The 20886-nt window shown below is 46.2% G+C and overlaps 1 protein-coding gene across 6 annotated transcripts in view; it reads right to left on the reverse strand.

The window, feature by feature from the left end:
- Ldlrad4 (low density lipoprotein receptor class A domain containing 4) overlaps positions 1-20886 on the reverse strand; it is a 370745-nt gene that overhangs the window by 98512 nt on the left and 251347 nt on the right. The gene's annotated exons all lie outside the window — the stretch shown is intronic.

The following is a 20886-nucleotide window of genomic DNA, read 5'->3' on the forward strand; positions in this document are numbered from 1 at the left end:
AGGAGGTGTTTCTTTCCAAAGGTCCTCCAGACCTTCCCACTAGCAGAGGGAGGCCAGCTCCCCTCTGCCCTGGGGTGTCAGCCTCCGATGCTGCAGTGCCTCCATCTCCCCTTCACCTCACACGTCTCAGGCTGTTGCACTGCTGCAAACCCCTCAAAGCAAAGACGTGCAGCTCCAGATTATTTCCTCCTGCTGAAGGAGGCCCAGCGAGGTTCTGGCCCAAAGAGGAGACCACTAGTTCCCAGGAATTCTGCCTTTCTCCTAACTTGGACAGTCACATTTTTCTCTTCCCTCGATACAACCTTTCTCCATTACAGTGTGGTTATAAAGTGGGATTATTAGGCTGTAAGACTGGCATTCAGGTAGGATAGCCACACAGCAATCTCAGTATTGAAGAGTCTTTGCATTGAAGGAACATCAAATAGAAGGCCTGATCCTAAGTTGGAACTGATGCAATCCTGTGCCCTTGCCTGACCTTCACTGACATGTCATTGCCCCAAGAGTGGGCTTGTTGTGAGCCCAAGGCAGGCCCTGGAGTTGAGAAATAACAATTGCATGCTCTCACAGGGAAGAAACGGCGGGTCAGTGGCCCAGGCCTGCAGGTGGCACAGTTCAGCCAAAAGATGAAATTAACGAGAACCACTGTGTTAAGAGGGAACTAAACTCTATTCCAAGCCCAATCTCTGGAAATTTCTATCTATGCTGCTCACCAAAGGCCACCCTTATGCACCTTCCTCTTCCTCCCAACTCAGCTAAGAGATTCCAGGGATTGGGGATCCTTTTCCCCTCTGTGTGGGGGGCGGGGGGTCCACCCTGGGCCCCGGGCAGGTCCATGCACATTATACTTGCTGCCAAACCTCAGCTAAGAGCCCATGATTTGTACAGCCAGGGAATGGAAGCTCTCAGGTCGGCACAGGGCAGGTGCAGCCCCACCCTGAGCCAACAGAGGGGTCCTGGTGGCCTCCTGCCTCTGGATCATGTGGAGATCATTTTGGGGTCAATGTGTCTCGCTGCAGCTAGAGATTCCACTGATCTTGGCCAGGAGAATTCTGGACTCATACTGGAAGGACACTGTGCTCAAGAATATACAACACTGCCAGAATCATGTTCCTCCTTGTCCAAAGTCTTAGAATGTTCCAGAAACACCTCAACTATTTCAGAAGCTAAGACTGTTCACTAAATGGCCACAGGACTCAAAAAAAAAAAAAAAAAAGCTAAAAAGAAGAGGGACATCATTTAGATTCCAATGTTGTTTTTCTGCTGGGAGAAAACCAGAGAGACATGTGTTCCTTCTCAATTTTAAAAGTCTGCAGCTACACACAGCATTTTAGCCTAGCTGTATTGATTTTCTTTTCTTTCCTTTTTCTTTCTTTCTTTCTTTCTTTTTTTTTAAACACTGCAGCAGCTTGGTGACTTTTCACAAATCATCCTTCAAGGAGCCTGGAGATCCATGGCCAGAATCACAGCCAGGAGGCAAATTTCATTCTTTCCGACTAAAATGTGAAATTTATGATCAGGCAATTTGTTTCTCTCTAGAACTTGGAGTCTTAATGACACACATTTGAGGATGAGGTTCACCCTGAAATATCACCTCGTCACCTTAAATTACCTAAGCTATTTCAAAATAGAAAAGCTTCCCACTAAAGAGATAAGCATATCACTTTCATGAAAGAAAACGTTATCCAAGGACGACAGGACTTCAAAATGGAATCTCTTCTGTCTCGGTGGGAGGCTGCCACGGTTCGTCTCTGCAGATACCATGATGCGGCAGGACACGATGTATGTGGATGACAGATGTGGATGAAGTGCAGGTTTAATGACATCAGTGAGCTGTCTTCCACGCATGTGGACATTCAAGTGTCCTGCCAATATTCAGAGAGGGATTTCTATTGATCCAAAGCTTAGGTTTTCTCTCTCTGTTTTTCACACGGAAGGAACCGGCAGCTCCATTCCCGTTTCTTGGCATGTCCACACGGAATATGAAAAGCCCACTTCACAAAGCGACTTGACAGGCTCCTTATAAAGGCATGGATTATTTACTCGGGCCTCATGCTCTGAACTCCACGGCAGCCCAGCGTCCTACGGGGCTTTCTGAAAGTCCTGCGCGGCTACAGCCTGCCTTTGAGGCTGCCAAAGTCTCAATATGCATTTTATCTTTTCCCACACGTGGATGACCTCCTTTTGAAAGGAACTGGCATTCCACAGAGCTTGCAGTCATCGCCACCCATTAGTACTGTCACAGGCCATCCTCGGAAAGCCTTTCTATTTGGAACATGGGAGAAATAAATCAAAGGGAGCCTTGAATCTCCCTGACCATTTAGTTCTTCCTGAAAGGTCACCACTGTGGCACAGTGGGCATCTGGCCAGTGCTGGGCACCTGGAGGGCCAGGGCTGCCAAGTGAGGGGAGGTGGAGGCGACCCCTGGTCTGCCCAGAGCCAGGATCAGGCCGTGTGGCCTTTAGCAAGGTCCTCCCTACACGTCCTTCCCTTCCATATTTTCAAGGATTTCAAGTAGTGATGCTAAGTGGATGTCCCATCATCCTTACTGACCTCAGCTGGGCCCCTTCTCTCCACCTGCCTATAACTCAGAACACTGTAAAGCCAGGAAAATGGCCAAGGACCTAACCTTGCTGCTCAATGTGTGGTCCACAGCCCAGCAGCTGGTGCGACTCCAAGAAGCTTGTTAGAAAGACAGACTCTCAGGCTTCACTCTTGACCTCAAATTCAGAATCTGCATCTTCCCCAAATGCCCTGGGACTCAGACACACTACAGTTGGGGAAGCACTGGTACACAGAGCCGGCAGGCATACAGTGGGCATCATGATTTCACTGCAGAATCAGACTGAAGAACAAAAGCCAGTTCTGAGCAAACTGTTATTTTCTTTTTCTTTTCTTTTTTTTTTTTTCTGTACCGGGGATTGAGCCCAGGGGCGCTCAACCACTGAGCCTCATCCCCAGCCCTTTCTTTTTCTTATTTTGAGGCAGGGTCTTCCTAAGTTGCTGGGGGCTTGGCTAAACTGCTGTGGCTGGCTTTGAACTAGTGATCCTCCTGCCTCGACCTCCTGAGCTGCTGGGATTACAGGCGTGTGCCACTGCACCCAGCTGAGCAAATTATTCTTTTGAATATGTCATAATCCAGCTGTTTATATGTTACCCTGGGTAAATTATATTATTTACCCTTTAAACCTTTGAAAAGAAGGTTTTAAAAAGATAATACTAAAGTCAGTGCTCCGAGTGGAGCTGTGGTGAGGACAAACTGGGTGCCATCTGCAGCGGGTGGCACACGCACAGTGCCCCACAGGTGCCAGCTCAGAGCAGCTTGCTTTCCCTTCAGACACAGAGGAGGGAAGAGCAGCCACTCGTGAGCATTCGCTGCCAGGTTCCTGCAGAAAAGCCCAGGCTCGTTGCCCTGGGCAACTAAAGCAATGAGGTGCACAGGCCAGGTATGGAAGTGCCTCTTTGGGCAGAGGGCAGGCAGGCAGGCCCCTGGACGCTGTGAGGAAGTGCCCCAGCCTACTGACCTACAAGAGCCACCAAGGTAGAGAGAAAGCCGGCCTGGCATGCCACACCAACACAAAGCACAAGGCAGCTGCAGGGCCAGGGCCCCGGGCCGGGCAGGGGTAGGCTAAGCTTCGGGAGTGGGTGAGGCCGGGCCGAACGGGCTCTCTGTCCCTTCACCTGCCAGGCCAGACCACACAGGCCTGCTGGTGGTACTGCTTCCTCCTCTGCTCCTTGTGATCCTCCCCCACCTCTCCCCAGGCCCTCTTTGTGCTTCTTCCCTAGTAGCCAGGCCTGCAGCCTGGTCACCACCAATCCTCCAGGAGATTGGTGAGCAGCCAGAGGACCATGGTGAGAGGAGACCCTGCAGGCTGCTGGGGAGCGGCTCTCCTGGGGCTGACCAGGAGCCAGGTCTTGGTATGGGATCCAGAAAAGGAGGGGAGAATGGGCCTCCTTTAAACAAGTTACTAATATAAAAATGTTTTTGAGGCAACGATGAGGAGCATCATGGTGTCCTCCCACTCACTGCCACGGGCTATGCAGTGGGGTCTGAGTCCACAGCACCTACTTAAGGGACCAAATGATGCCATTAGTGCTGTTTCCACCCAACGGCAATGACGACTTCAGTTCTGCCCAGGTGTCGTTCGCTGCATGTCCTCCCAAAGCTTTGGTGTTCTGGCCAGGGAAGAGGGCCTCCCTGAGAGGCAAGTGGGCAGCAGCCTCTCTCAGCTAGTGGCCAATCTGTGAGTGGCCCCCTCTCCCCAGGGGCCAGATGGACGGGATACCATCAGGCGTCCTGCCTGCACGCAAGAGGCGCAGTCTAACCTCAGGACAAACTTGCATGCCGAGTGCTGACCCTATAGGCCATATTAAGACATCTTCTTGTGCACTACTCTCCAAGGCTGATCCACACTGGTTGTCCCCAAGTGTCTGTGGAACTGGCACTTTCTGAGCACCATTAAACTCATGTATTCGGCCTCCCTGCTTCAGAGCCCTCTCCATTGAGCTGAGTTAAAATATCAGTCATCAAACTTAATGGTGTCTTACCAGGGAAGCTGCACAGGGCACAGAGGCCACCCCACTCCCCCCACTGGCATTATCTCCAGGTGTGTTTTCCTTGCTAAGGGCTGCTGCAAATGGCAGGGACGCTTTTCACAGGTAACACAAATGTAAAAATAACAGGCATGACCAAAACCCTTCCAAAGAGAGACCAGTGACTCCAGGTCAGGATGGGAAGGGGAGGGAGGAAGGGAAGAGGAGGGGAGGGGAGCGGAAGTGCATACTCAGGGCTCGGAAGTCTTAGTGCAGACTGGGTCTCCTGTTTGCCCACATTATATCTGAGCAAGACTCCTGCCCGGTCTAAGGCTCAGATCACTCATATGAAAATGGATAAAACCCTTCAAGGATCTGGTAAAGATGAAACAGTAATATATGGAAAGTGCCCTGTATATCATTCATCATGTAAAATTGACATCTTATTTTTGTTCTGATTGGAAGGAATATGCACACACGTACACACAAAGAATACACAAAAAAGCGTAATGAATGCACAGGACGACGGGGAAATTTTTCTCTATTATCTAGTTAAGTGTGATTCACTCCATCACAAGTCATTTCATGGATGCAGAATATAGGAGAGGTTTCCCTTTGCCTGGGACTCATCCTCTTTGGGACTCCTTCTCTTTTGGCTTTACTGCTCTGGCTAACTCCACATCCCCCTGCAGACGTGTCTCTCTTCCGCCTTCTCATGCACATAAGCCTGTTTGAAGTGCACAATGTGTTTTCCAATATTATGAAAATCCCTTCCATACACTTCAGCATCTGCCCAGCTTATCTGGGATGCTTTTCCTGAAACGTGCAGCTCAAGAAGTCACTTACAGGCTCATTGGCAAGAGGGGCCTCCTAGGCTCCTGCAGAAATACCGAAGGCTCCAGAGATGCTGTCCATTCAACGGGGAGGAGAAATAAACCTTCAGAGAATAGATTTCATACGCTTCCTCTGGGAGCATTTGCTTATAACAGCACCATAAAAATCCCACAGGAAATAAGCCTCCCTACCTTCAAAAGGAAATAAAGTAAAATTCCCAAACTGCAGTTCAGTCTCTGAGATTTCAAGCATGTTCAATATATTTTTTTAAATATTTATTTTTAGTTGTGGTTGGACACAATAAATACCTTTATTTATTTTTATGTGGTGCTGAGGATCAAACCCAGGAACTGGCACATGCCAGGCAAGTGCTCTACCACTGAGTCACAACCCCAGCCCCCCAGCATGTTCAATATCTTAAAAGTGTTATGAAATGGAAAAAACTGCTCCAAACGTGCAGGCTCCGTTAACATGCATAGGAGGGGCAAGGTGCTCTCTGGAGAAACAGTGACGAGGTGCAGGGGGCGATGACAGCCGATACCTAGTACATGGTCCTGTAGTAAACACTGTCATAGTCTGGGGGGCCAGGGTCTTGGTTTTCCCTGATTGGGTCACAGCAATGTGGGGCTGAGGGTCTGCAGGGGCAGGGAAGGACCCCAGATGGGAGTCCAAATCAGACAGAGTATCGAGGCCCAATTGGCAGGAGGCTGCAGAGCTCAGGGATGCAGGGGAGAGCTGGGCTGTCCTGCAGGAGCGGAACAGAATGACCATGATTGTGAGCACATGGGGACAACCCTGGGAAGCACACCAAAATATGTGAGAGTATTTTACTCCAATATCAAATGGAATAAAATATCACACAAGAGATTTCCAGGGCTTTGTACCCCCTCTTGCTGGTACAGGACCTCCTGCTCCTCTGAGTCCTGCTTGAGAATTTCTGCCAAGCCCTGGTGGCTACTTGGGCTCTGCCATCTTGTACTAGTGCCCAAATCCACAGCCCTGCTCTCTCCTCCTGTCCTCTGCTCCACTAGTGTGGTCACAGCATTAATCACAGGCAGGGAAAACAGGTCTTTGCTTTGTTACTTTCAAGGCCTCGTTTTTTCCAGGTACCCGGGCTCAGTGAGGCTGGGTTTCTGATCCCCCAGCCTCTGGGCTCCTGCTCAGTTTCCTCTTCCAGAGTTCCTCCAGCCAAATGAGGAGGGGTCTCTTGCAGGGTCACCCTGCAGACTTCAAGACCCTCCTAGACGCAATGCAGTCTTGCAGGGGGATTCCTGCCACCTGAGACATGCACGTTTCCAATGACATCAGTAAAATTTCTGCACAATGGAGTAGATGGGAATACAGCTGGTGCTCCAGGTGTCCAGAGTTACCAAGATCCAGAGGGAGCTCTGTGGTCTGAAAGCCAGAGGCTGACTCTAACACGTTTAACATCTGAAGGACAGACTGGAGGGACAGGGCAACCAGCTCCCTGAGCACCGCTTACGGGCTGGGGTTCAGAACACAACACACCTCATTCTCCCAGTGAAACAGAGAGATTGATGTTAGCATCTTCTTTTTGCCATGGAAACAACTCAACCTGTCCAATGTTAAGAATTTGTTGAAGGTCAAACAACAGCGAGTAGAAGAGTCAGGATGCAAGACGCAGGTCTGTCAACTCCCTGACACCGCTCTACTCTGTCACCAAACCAGTTTTCTAAGTGAATTAAGTTCTGTGAATCCAGACCTGACCCCACGTGTGTCTGTGCCTGCTCAAGGGTTTGCACACGCGCAGGCCAAGGCACACACCCAGACCGATCACAGGGATTGTAATTAAGCTCCACTAACACCCGGCACACTAAGGATAAGCAGCTTTAACTAGGGCAGCCTTAATTTAGAACTGGGGTAGGATAGATAGTGACACAAGCCAACTTAATTGGCATTTTAATTCTTTTTAAGATCAAGAAGATCAAGTCTCACTTAAAGCTTCAGAAGCTGAGAATAAAAGGGTGAGCTTAGTTCTGACCTGGGAGGAATGTTGGGCTTCAGTTCTGGGGGCCCCACATCACGGCTCTTAGAGTGGGAGCTGGGCACAGCTCACTGCACACGACCCAACTGTCGCGGCTTCTGCTGCAGGAACAGGGCTGCGAGGAAAGACGCACGCAGGGTGGTGTTTGGTGAGGATGATTGGCGGTTACCATTTCGGGCCACTGAGCTTAGGAGGAGCTGTTACGCAGCATCAGAGGTTCTAACTGACAGATACAGGTGGCACCTTCCTTCTCCAGCAATAGGAGGACAGACAGTTGGGATCTATTTCAGACTCTATGGATAATAAATACTCAGCTTATTTTTTTTTCTTCAATGTCCCAGATCAAAAAATTTGTCTTTATTTCATTAACTTCATTTAAAAAAAATTCCTAAAGTGTTCCTTTTATCTAGCAAAAATTAAACAGGTGTAACAGAATGTGAAATTGTTAAGTTTCAAAAGAAGCCTCCGGAAGCAATAAATATAACACGTCAACAAAGGGCACTGATCCAGTGTGCATTTTCAAAAGAAAGCATGAAATAAAAACAGCGGCCAGTACTGGACCATGATCAGACCTCCACTCTCTGCATGCTGAGCACAGAAGGGCCACTGGGGTGTTCAGACAGCCCCCGTGGTGTGCCCAGGCTCACTCCAATCCTGAGGGCAGAGAGGAGGGACACCAGAGGGAGGTGACCCAGGGGTCCTGGGGCCTAGAGAGCTCTGCTGTGGGTGGCACTGGCCCCTCTCCAGGGACAGGGCAGAAGGCACTTCCCCCTCTCTCAGCACCACCCTTAAAGCTTACAGGAAGGCGGGGGGCTCAGTGGACCATCACCTGATTCCCACCCGGAACCCGCTGTCTGGCGGGTTAGAGGTAGCAAGGAAAGTAGCTGCCACTGTGTGGGAGGGGGCGGGAGGTCCCCAGAGTCTGCCAAAGCAGAGGGTGTATGTCACCAGAGAGGACTGCTGAAGTGAGTTCAAATCCATCCCACACAATCTGCCTGGAAAAGCAATGGCATCCCACCAGGAAAGGTCTTGGTGCAGGGTCAGCCAGGCACCAGGGGATGGCGCTGGAGCACACGCACCTCTGTCCAGACACGGGCAGGAGCATCTCCCAGGGAGCTGCTCTGGAGAACCCGGTGCCACAGCTGCAAGTACCAGCCATCGATCAGCCCCAGCTCCCCAGGTCAGAGTCAAGCCAGCTCAGAGTCCCACGGGCTGGAAACCCGGGGTTGGTCAGGCTGACTTCTCCTCTAGGGCTCAGGGTCCTCTTTCACACCCATCCATGCTGTTGGCAGACCTCGGTTCCTTGCTGTGGCAGGACCCAGGATCCCCTACTCTTGCTGCATGGCCACTCCCTTCTCAACAGGGCACCTAGCTTCTCTCAGGCCAGCAGAGATAGCAATGTGGGCGGGGCAGGCTGCTGCACCTCTCTTCTAGGGACTCACCTGATTAGACCTGGCCCATCCAGGATAATCTCCTGTTTCACTGGGAATCCTAACCACATCTGCCAGATCCCTTCACCTTTGCCAACTAAAAGGAACCTCATTATTGGAGTGCCTGTCCTATTGTGTCCCCAGGTCCTATCTGCCTTTAAGAGAGGGGACTGTCATATGCACACCAGAAAGTAGGACTCATGGGAACTACCACAGAAATCTGCCTAGCATTCCAAGAAAGTACCAGAAAGAAATGGCTATAAAAACAGGGAGACCCAAAGAATGCACAGCCACTCTCTGCTGTCACCAGGAAGGTATACAGCACCCCTATTTCCTGACCAGCTGGAGTGACAGAAGAGGGAAATTGGAGGCAGGAGGCTGGACGGACAGGTGAGCCTCATCTACTTTAAACACCTGATAAATGCAATAAGTACATATTTACATCCTAGAATATCTATTTAAAATAACACTAAAATATCATTATGAACAAGCTATCAATGAATTGTTTACTAAAATCCCCCCCCCCCGCAAAGCTTCTCCAACACTCAGTTTTTAAGTGTTTGATTCACTTAAAGGAATAAAAATGCATTTGGACCAGATTTTTTTTTTAAGGGGGAGAAGGAGAAGGAGAAGAAGAACACAAATCAAAGATTCAGGCACGGCTTTGGGGGCCAGCAACATATTGTTCTGTTTCCTCTTCTGCAGTGTGTAAGCAGCGTCTGCTTGAATGACATCGATAAGGACTGTTGAGTTTTTCAAGCAGGCACCACGTTCCACGACATGAAGCTTAGTGAGTTAGTCACATCTCCAAAACCAGGTCTCATATGTATAGTTCTTTTTAAGTGGAATTAAGCCCTTAAGACTATCCCATGCAGACATGCCAATCTCTAAGGATCTGGGGGAAATAAGAGTAAAAGGCACACTGTTGAGCATATTTAAACAATTAGTGTTACAGTGTAACACTACACAAATGTAAACAATTGAAGCTTTTCTAGAATCATTTCTGGATAATGTTCCATTTTTTTTTTCCTTCTGGTACCAGGGATTGAACCCGGGGGTGCTCAACCACTGAGCCACATCCCCAGGCCTTTTATTGGTTTATTTTGTTTATTTCCAAGTCTCCCTTAGTTGCTTAGGGCCTCCCTAAGTTGCTGAGGCTGGCTTTTAACTCGAATCTTCCTGCCTCAGCCTCCAGAGTCGCCGGGATGACAGGTGTGCACCACTGCACCTAGCTAAGTTCCATTTTTGAGGGGCTTCTTGGCACTGGAAATGGAGGTCCCTTCATTCTAGATCACAGTGAGGGAATCCAAAAAGCTGGTTAGAGATTTGTACAGCTCCTCCAGACAGCAGGAACTCAGGCTACCGCAGCCACTGTGGAAAAACAGAGCAGGCGGGGATACCAAAGCAGACTGGAAATATTTTCCTGTTTCAATAAAGCTGCTTAGGGGGAAAATCATGCAAAGAAATATAATCACCAACTGAGGTTTGTTAGCTCCTGAGCTCTGCTTTCCCAAGAGCTTCGGGTAAAGGACCTCATCCTTACCTGAAAGAACTAATGGTGTCACCCCAAGCACAGACAGGAGTCCTGGGCACTCCAAATTCAATGACTTCCCAGTGCAAACAAAACCAAGCATTGGAGCTGATTACTCTCCAGCCTGAAAGGACACAGATAGCTACTAGATTTCAAGTTGCATTTCCAGAAATGCCTACTAGTAGCTTATAATTTAATTTTTTCCAAAGTTCTCATTCTTGTGCTAAAATTTTAAGGTAATTTTTTTAGATGCTAAAACACAGAGCAAGTAAGCAACAGGGCTGAGAGAAAACTCAGGAGGCTGTAGTCACCCATTCCCTGAATGGGTCCCGGATCACTTGGTTCCAGATCAGAAGCCATCACCTTCCTCGTCACGCCATTCTCAGGGTAAAGCAGAACCCAGGTGAAGGATGAATGTGATCTGTGGCTCTGGGACCACCTCCCAATTGGAACCAGTGGCGCTATATCCAGCACAGGGGGCTCACAGAGGACATCAAGACAAACTGTCATAATTGGAGGTCTCCAGGCTTGTTTCACGGTGCCCCATATCTATTGAAAACAAGCACTAAAAGCTCTTAAATGACTCGAGAAAATCTTCCACAACAGGGCAATTTTTATACCTGAATCGAATTACAAAACAGTCTAATCATGTAAATACGCTTAACAAGAAGATAATTAATCTTCTCAATCAAATTTTGCAAACACACATTCATAGTTAAGTCATAGAACAATACCATTTAGGAGGTTCAGAAAGCACACAGCCACACTCACTGTCCAACTGCGGCAGACACACTGCAACCTGAACACGTACAGAAGGGGTCAAGGCGCCTGTCCGTAGGGACAGCAGTGTCCGTTAAAGGCAGGTTAAGTGAAGTAAGGAAGATGGTTGGTGAGGACAGAAGACAACTGAATGGTCACCCCATGTTTGACTTAAATGACACACCATGAGATCTCCTCAATGGGTCAGGGCAGATTGTTGACACTCAGATTAGTTTTCTCCTCACGTTCAAGTAGATCATGACCCAGAAAGCCCTAGGTCTCAATGCCCTCATGATCTGAAAGGCCAGCTGCATCAGTCATAGACAATAAGACAGCTGGTTAGAACTGCATCTTTCACAAACTGCAGACTGTGGATTGTGCACGTCCTTCAAGTCGCCGATAGGTCTTTTTCAAAAATCAGAAAGAATCAATCGATCAATCAATAATAAATAAAAATCAATCAATAAATACAAAGAAGTCCACTGGAAGGGCTCAGTGGTGGGGGAGGGGGGCGAGCGGATGTACTGGGAACTGAAATGGAGAAAACTGTATTATGGTTAATATGTCAGAACAAACCCCACTGTTAAGTATAACCATAATGCACTACATTTTTAAAAATATATATATAAAAGGAAAGATTCCACAGGTTGATAGGTATGGAGCCCAACTTACTGAACAAGGCGGACTGGCCTTCTGGCTCCTCCACAGGCTGACGTGAAGGACAAGTCCTCCAGAAGGACATGAACACAAGTGGTGGGGCCAGCAGGTGGCTCGTTGGTGTACATTTCCCACCACCAACTCCACCCCCCTCGTTCTCTGAACAACTTCCTTGTCTTTTCAGTGTCACGTGAAGTTCCAGGTGAGGGCAGTTTTAAGGTCTTCCTCTGGGTGACCCACCCTAAAGGACACCTGCCCCTCAGCATTTCCTGCATGGACTTCCTGGGCAGCTGAGCTGTGGACACAGCATTCCCCCACTCTGCATGAGTATGGAACTTCCATATCAAGACAGAGCTATTTATATACCAGCAAATGGAACACGACACATATGTGAAATGCAGCTTAGTGAAAGTGAGTCTCGGGCTACTGAGATGACAGCAGTTCTTTCATACCCCAGTGCCATGCAAGGTTGGTGTTTCTCTGGGTCACTTTCTGGTGATGCTGGAAGATAGCATTAGTAGATAGCTGACTCCAACAAGACAGGTTAGAAAATTAGACTCATCCTCACTAATTCTTCCGAGGAATTGCCAGTCATGTGTTTCATTGCCCACATCTCTGATAAGGGTGTTATGAAAACCTGGTAAGTTATAGGGCCCTTAGAGGATGCTCATGATCAACAACTATTCTTTGTTTTCAAACACAATCCCATGCCTCTTCTCTCTTTTCCATGTGTACTCATCACTTAAATGCATGTGTAGCTAGTGCCAATTTTACCTGGTAAGTTCTAAGTACATTTTAAATTTTACCTGTACAATTTTACCTGGTAAGTTCTAAGTACAATTTAAAGATTCTGCACATAGAATATCTATTTTGAACAATAGGACTTGGTTATAAAACTACTCATAGAACAATTTGGAGCTCACAAAGATTAAAAATCAATATGAACTGGAAAATCATAGTACTTTGGGGCATTTACCAGAGATAATACAAAGTATGGCAGAAAATTTTATTTCTGATAACTTTTTGAAAGCTATAAAATCCTTCTAGAAGAGGCTAAGACCCCTTGCCTTTAATCAAAAGAAGAAAACCCCAAAGTAGGCAAGGGAAGAGGGGAACCCAGGCTTTCTCCAGAGCACCAGGGAGAATCCAGAGGACGGCTCCAGGTGTTACCGGAGAGGTGAGAATTTCCATTTCTGGCAACACCGTGATAGAGATCGCCACAGCAACCCTCTGCTAGAAGCAGCTGAAGCACTGAATAAGATAAACAATCTCTAAAACAAAAGTAAGAGAAGGGAACATCTAGAAGCCAAAAGCTAAGCAAAAGCAGGAACTCAGAAGCACTGGGGGTTTCCACCTTGAAAATGTTTAACCAAGTGATGAATCTGAGCGTCCACTGTGACATGCTCTTCCCTATGGGATCCAGGGGCTAGCACTGCTGCTGGACGAGGTGGAATCTCCAGAAAGATCATGCCCTCAGGATGCTGGTGACCGAGATTCAAATCCACCCCCAGTGCCCAGCCCACTTCGGTGGCCTTCAAGGAAAAATTACTGACTCTTGAGCAGATGGGGAAAACCATCTCCTCCCATGGGAATCGATAACCATCAGCCTTCTCTGGTGGGTCAAAAACACTCAGGCCAATAATAGACATGGCCCAAAGCTTAGGGTGTTCAAGGCATCTGTGGGCATAAATGCATAGGCTCCTGGAGGAGCACACCTTCAGCCTGGGCCAGGAACCCCACAGAAAAATAAACTCACACGAAAAAATTAAAAATTGAACAACAAACAATTTCACTCTGAGTGAGATCCAGCAGAGGCCCAGAAACCTGAATGAGAATGACAAAATCTTCAGATGTGGAAAACACTAGATAGGAAAGATGAAATCAAGAATGCCTGCCATCTTAAAAAGAAAAGAAGGGAATGGAATCTTTGTATAAAGAGCAGGTCGCAGTTTTAAAAATGACCGATCCAATTTGAAAAGTAAGATTTCTAAAGTGAAAAATACAATAACCGAAATAAAAAAGCTACTAGATGATTTAATAATGCATTAAACACAGGTCAGGAATGAATTAACCGCTAGAAGAAATTATCCAGCCTCTAAAAACAAAGGATGGGAAACACATGAGAGACATGGAGGAGGAAATGAGAAGGTTTAACTTATAATTAATCATGAGGAAAGAATAAGAACTGGACAGACAATATTTGGAGAGGTAATGGCTAAGAATTTTCTAGAACCACTGAAAGGCACCAATATTCAGAGTACAGTAGGAATCTAACAAAATACCAAATAGGAGAAGAAGAGAGTGGGGAGGGGAAAAAAAATCCATGACTGGACATATTGGGAGAAGAAGATATCATATAAAGACTGTAAAGGCGGCCTGAGAGAAAAGCTCTCCCTGTTCAACCACTGTGAACAACACTTCCTTCCCAGGGTTCCAGGTGTTCCAGCAGGACCACACTCCTGTGTGAAAGCCAGGCATCTACTTGCCACCCTCCCCCAAACACAGGGACTTGCATCTAGAAGTGGTCATGAGACACACTTCAAAGGTCTACCACCAGAAGATCATGTGATTCTCAAGCAACTGCGGAACTCACTCCAAAATGAAGTGAGGCTGGCTCTATCAGGGAGCTCCTTGGAGGGAAAACTGATTCATTATTTTATGTGCATTTTATGTGCAGGCAGATGAACCTAGAAGGGAAGCCATCCAATGAGCAAAGAAAAACTTGTTTCTGAACTTAGTCATCAACTAGATCACCTTGTCTTTGGGTCAGCCTCAATTCATTGGCCAAGATTAGTGCAGATGACAGACTTACCCTGGAATTCCTCCATGTAGTCTATGCAATCACTAAAACATCTTGTTACACCCAGATTAGTGCCCCAGGCCAAGTAGAAAGGTCAATAGAAAAATGTAAGGAAAAGCCATCTGTCCTTCTAAGATAGATTTTGATGGTTGGAGGGATTTCTCAGCTGGCTCAGTTTGGGATCTGAGTCGGGGTGAGGAGGCAAGGTTGGTTAGTACTGTAGGTTGGCCTCATCCTGTTGATATTCGCACTGATTGAGTGTGTATGGTTTGGGTTCCAGCCTTTGAGATAGTCAGGATGTGAACACATGGTCAAATTCACCAGAAGCCAAGTTGGTGTAGCAAAAAAGAGATGGATATTATTGAAAGACAATTTTCCATGGGTCTCGTGTCTCTGCATATCTTGTAAGCAGAGGCAGTGGCCTTACTTAATTCTGGATTATTACTTCAAAGATGTCGATAGAGCAAATAGCCAATACTGCGTCTCTCTCTAAAGCAAAGGTCTAGTTTGTTTACTTCAGCATACTAAAGATATTATCTCCCTCCAGAACAAAAATCAGTCATGTTTACTTCCCATTATAAAAGAGTCGGGTTCCCTAAGCTCAGAGTCTAATAATTCAACCCACTGGCTACACAGGTATTCACTGGGCCCATCTGTACCCTAGTGGGACTTCGGGGCCAGGAGAATTAAATATGCCTGTATTCATGTTGTGTTTTACTCTGTAACAAAGGCCTTTGTCTCTAGTCCAGGAATCTCATGTCTTCTGCCAACACCCATAAAACCATGGCGGGCTGAACTGTTAGCTTTCAAGTAGGATAAAATTCCAGATGCTTCACAGTTCTTGACACAAACAACCCAAAAGAAAATAGATCAAAAACTTAGAGGCTTTTCACAGAAGAAAAATCAGAAAAGCCAATAAATATATCAAGCTAATACAAACTAAAGCTACAATGAGATTTTACTTCTCATTTACTGGTCTGACAAAAATTGAAGTTTCACAATCAAATGTTGGTAAGGACGGGAAACAATTCAACACAAATACTATTGGTAAGAGTGTAAACTGACACAATCATTTTGGAAAACAATTTGGCCTTCTTATGACCTATCTCATGACCCTGCAGTATCTTTTGTAAGTAGATGCCCGAGTGAAAGTCTAGCACGCAGGCACCAAAGATCTTACCAAGAAAAGTCATGGTGGCACTGTTTACAAAATTAAATATTTAAAGACTATTTAAAGTAATTCAAACATCTACCAATAGGAGAATGAATATGTACCTTGTGGCATATTTTTAAGGTAGAAATCATACATATAACAATATGAATGAATGTCAGGAACATGGCTGAAGAATAAAACAGGCTAAAGAAGAATACAAATATCATGGATCCTCATATTAAGTTCGAAAATATACAAAACAAAACAAAAAAAATTTTAAGAACACATACACAGACAGGCAGTCATGAGGTATGAGGACAATGACAACGTTCTTTGGTAAAGGCAACAAAGGCATCCACTGGATCCTGATGATTCTCAATACCCCACTCACCCTACAAATTCTTACTTGTATCTACTCAGTACTGATAAAGCACTTTTAAAGGGATGCAGGCTGCCTCTGGACCACGGGCTGCTATCTGGCTGCCTCCCTTCGAAGAAGGTGTTGTTAGGAACCCTGATGAAGAGCTCACCATGTTCTAGAGTAACAATTCAGACATATCTTATATAACTTTATCCCAAGTTTATAAAACTTTTTAGGATTAACATGCACTGATGCTCTGAGACACTGATCCCTGAGTCAAAAATAGCGTCTACTTGAAGGGCTACTCTGTTGGGTTTTAGGAACAAACAATTTAGGACGCACCCTAATGATAAAGAACCAGCTCTGTGTATGTGTCTGTGAAGTCTTGCTGCCACGGAACCCTCAGATTTCTACAGCAACCACACTTGACCCCAGCCTCAGAGGAGAGGTGCCCACCTCCTCGATATCATGCCTCCTCAGCTCTAGATACTGAGGTCAACAGACAGAGATGGGTGTGTCCACAGGAGTACCAAGATTTGGAGCTTCCTGTAGAAGGTGAGATCCTCTGCAGAGCATGGGAAGAAGGGTCCTTCACGGTTTTGCTGCTACAATAGGGGCTTCTGTGAAGACTCAACCTTATTAGAAGTATGCTTTTGTAACATGTTTTTGCAAAACCTTCCCTTTTTCTACCTTCAATTTTAGGGGCAGGAAAGAAGGGAGAAATGGAAATAAATTGACATAGGTCCCAAGACCCACAATTCTTTTTTCTTAAATATGCAGACTTTCAGGAAACAAAATATTTCAGCTTGCTTAAGAAATGGTTCTCATAAAATACGAATGACTGCCTTAAGTAGTGATCTTAATTTAAATGTATTTTGGCCTTACAGCCATCTTACATCATTGTCTGATATTTTTTTCTTAGGTCCTAAAAAAATAATAAAACAAAGAGGAAACCATTGTTAAATGACAAACTCAAACTCAAACGTCTGAATGCCTGAGTCCACTGAGATTTCAGGTAAAGCACGAGAGGCCCTTCTATCAGTGCTACGCATCATGGTCCGGGCATCAGATTTACCTGGACATCTGATTAACTGTCTGCTTTGTCTGACATTTAACACTTGCTAATCTGCCTTGGTGTCCATGTGTTTTCGGGTTTGTGTTAAGTCACGTGTCCAATCACTGGGGCAGGCTTCTGAGATAAACTCAGCGTTCACAGTGACCAACTGAAGTGTAGGAATGGCCCCAACTCCTGGGCCTGGAACCCTGTCTGCCTTCAGTCCCTTGCTGTATATTTGGAAGCCTTACAAAAACCAAAGTGGAAACTACTCATCTTTCCTTCTCTCGTGCCCAGAGGCAGCTCACCAAGGGCTTTGGTTTATTTAAAACCAGTGTAATTGCAGGGGCGGGCATGTCCCATGGTTGACATGCCTTTCTCTCTAACAGCTGACCCTTTAACACTTATGTTATTTAATTACTTCCTAACTACTTAAATATAGCAAAAATGCTAAGAAAGAAAAACAGCCACCCACCAGAATATCTTCAGTGCGTAGGCCATGGGGGGTAATATGGAAATGAGGGCCAAGGGTTGGTTGGGGTTTTGGCTAACATGCCCTTCAATTACATGACAGAGCAATGTTGTCTTCCACTGCTCAGAGGAGCCTTCGCATCTGGTTCACCTATAAATGGCCTCATGGGGTGGACTGGAGTGACCCTGAAGCTCTCACCTGCTTACTAGGACATTAGCAGAGGCTGAGGCAGCAATGTGGGGTTGGGTTATACTCAGGGCTCTGCATGAGTTTAGATCATTTAGCTGCACCACTTAAGACTGACTCTGGAATGAGCTCAGGCATGCAGCTGTCCGGGTAGAATTTAAAGTCCCAAGAGACCTACAGCTTCTTCAAATAAATATAAACATAGACACAGACACTGAATGTGAATGGTCTTAAGACTGTGTAACAAGCAGCACCACGTTAGGGTTTCCACAGCACCCCAGTTAGAGATTCCACAGCCTCCTGCCTCTGCAAGGCCCTGGAATCTTGACTCGTCTGTGAGCAAGGCCCACCTGATTCAGATATCTGTTTAATTCTGTAAGAATGGCTATTTGACTCTGAACTTCATAAAGGGAGGGAGGAAGGGAAAGGAATGAATATTTGTTGAGTCTCTAATTAAATACACTACTGTGCTAGGTGACTTATTTGCATTCGTTTAATTCCCACAGCAATTCTGCAAAATCGGTTTAGCATCTTACTGCACAGATGAGGTTAAGAGAAACTAAGTACAATTCCAAGGTCACACACGCCATTCACAGAAGTCAGAATTCAACCCAGGACTTTGGCACCCCAAAGCTTCTTATGGATACTTCAAAAATAAGTGGATTTATATTTCAGAATGAGAACTAGGTATGGTTTACTAGAAGTTTATACAAATGTTAAACTATGTAACAAATTTGAAATACAGCAAATGAAATATAGCAGTAACAATTCCTAGTGTCTCCAACTTCCCTTTAGAAAGCAGTGGAATCTTAAACAGTGTGCTGGTAAGAGCCATGATGTTGGGACTATTTGAACTGGCCTCCTCCCATCTCCCCAGTTCCTCACTGCTCTGTAAGGATGCTATGGCCCTGATTACCATCTGCTGAGAATTCCCGACCTGTGTGTCTGCAATTTCCTCCAAGTTCTGACTTTCAATCACAGTTTCCATCACCTGGATCTCTCAATGGTCTTTATGCTTCCTCTGTAGGATAGGCTAACGTGTGCCAGGTTAGGATCTGCCTTTTATACTTCTACCTTGGTCGACAGCCTCTAACGCGCTCCTGCGGAATCAAAGCCCAACATATCTCCAAGGCCTAGGGCCCTGGTGATTCCGTATAGAAAAAAAAAAAAAAATCAGCAAAAGTTCTTAGAAAAGAACCTTTTTTTGTTCTTAGTTTACAGAAAAGAGAGAAGTGCCCTGGACAGAGGAGAGCCACAGAGGTGGGGGTGGACGTCTGTCAGGGCCTGACCCGCCAGCACACACCTGGATTCCCCAGACTCCCCAAGAGGAAGAGCTGAAGGCCCTAAGTTTGAATTTTCCATACTGAAAGATGGGGAAAAAGCATGTAATTTAATTACTTCTTAACTATTTAAGTATGGCAAAAAAACACACAAAAACCCCACGTTGCCCACTGACAAAAACATCTGTGTTTAGCCAACACTGGCAAAATGGAAAATGTGCCTGGGGCTGCGGCCGTCTAAATGATTTCAGAAGCTCGGGCCACTCAGATTACTGAGTCTGGTACCAGGCGACACACAGGCCTGTGGACAGGCAAGGTACAGAGATGACACCGAGGACTGAGCAGAAACAGGAGCAGCCCTGCCGCCCAGGGAATTCCAACCAGCAAAGGGCAGCGGCGGTGAAGGACGGGCTGGAAAGAACTGTTCATCCAGCCACACGTGTCCACGGAGCATGTGTCCTGGGCAGGCCCCTCTGTGCAGTTCAGGGCCTCGTTAGTCTGAAGGAACCCCTGTGGGCACTAGGGTCTCTACTCGGTGTGGCCCACCACACGCATCGCCTGACTCAGAGCACAAGCCTCTGGTCCCAAGTCCAAAAATCAGTGACAGAGCCAGACAATTTTCCCCAGCGTAATGGATAAAACAGGCCACAAGAATTTTACTTACCAGTGTTTGTGGTAATTTATGTTTTCAAACTTATTTTCAAGCAACATTTGACACCTCACCATCTTAGAGCCAACGGGAATTTGACTAATAATACCCAGGCTAGTATATGAACCTAATTATCTTCCATCTTCAAAGTAGATGGAGAATTTTAAATTAATTTAAGCCCAAAATGCAGTTCTGGCTAACTAGAAGTAGGAGGAGGCAGAACACTAGGAAAAAAAAATCAATCTCCAGTTTTCTCAATCAGAGTCATTAATGCAGGGGTCATTAATTTTCTAACCCTATTCCAGAAAGGAGCAATCAAGTCGATTTGACATAGCAACTATGAACTCCATAAAATTAGTCCATGATCTAAGGAAATATGAATCTAGCGTACAAAAGACAAGCGGGTCAGGGACATAACACACATACAGGAGGAGCCCAGCGCCAACACAGTGAGCCCCAAACTTCACCACAGAAGCTCTTGGTAAGCACACTAGAAATCCCACACGGAACAGCCTTCTTCAGAATATTTTCTTACAAAGTTGTCCCCACGGAAGCATGATGACAGTTGAGTAAGTGACTACTAAGTATGTAGGGACCTGGTAGGATCACTGGTGTACCACGGATGGGGTCGAGATTTCTTATTTTAGTCAGGTATTTTGTGCCACATAAGCCAAGCAGCTGAGGGGCCGGGGGGAGGGGGGAGCGAAAAAGGGCCAGCTGAGATACGGTCACATTTTCTTGTGAAGCCTATATCCATCCTAGACCTAGAAACAACCATCAAAAGAACAGGAAGGAAACAACATTTAAAAAACAAAACATTACATTTTCTCTTCCAAAGCCATCTTTACCCAATCTTAAGCAAGATGAGCACTCATTGTTGTAAACTAAAATTTCTACACACAGAGACCAGTCTCTAAAAACATAAGGCGTGTGCAGATGTTTGACATCTTTGTGGTGCCTGGAACATTCTGCCCAGTGCCAATGACAATAAAAACAGACTTCTTGGGACACTTCTTAATACAGCCTGATTTGAGAGATTAAGTTGTGCAAATAAAGAGGAGTTTAGGTCTTTGCTCTGTTTCAAGCTGACGGCTTTCATTCTTCAGAGCCCACCCTTCCCAATCTGGCTCCTCCACCAAAAAAAGCTGCAGCCGCAGGTTTCCCACCAGGGATTGAAACCAGTCG

The sequence above is a fragment of the Callospermophilus lateralis genome, chromosome 17, assembly GCF_048772815.1.
Source record: "Callospermophilus lateralis isolate mCalLat2 chromosome 17, mCalLat2.hap1, whole genome shotgun sequence".
Classification (NCBI taxonomy): domain Eukaryota; kingdom Metazoa; phylum Chordata; class Mammalia; order Rodentia; family Sciuridae; genus Callospermophilus; species Callospermophilus lateralis.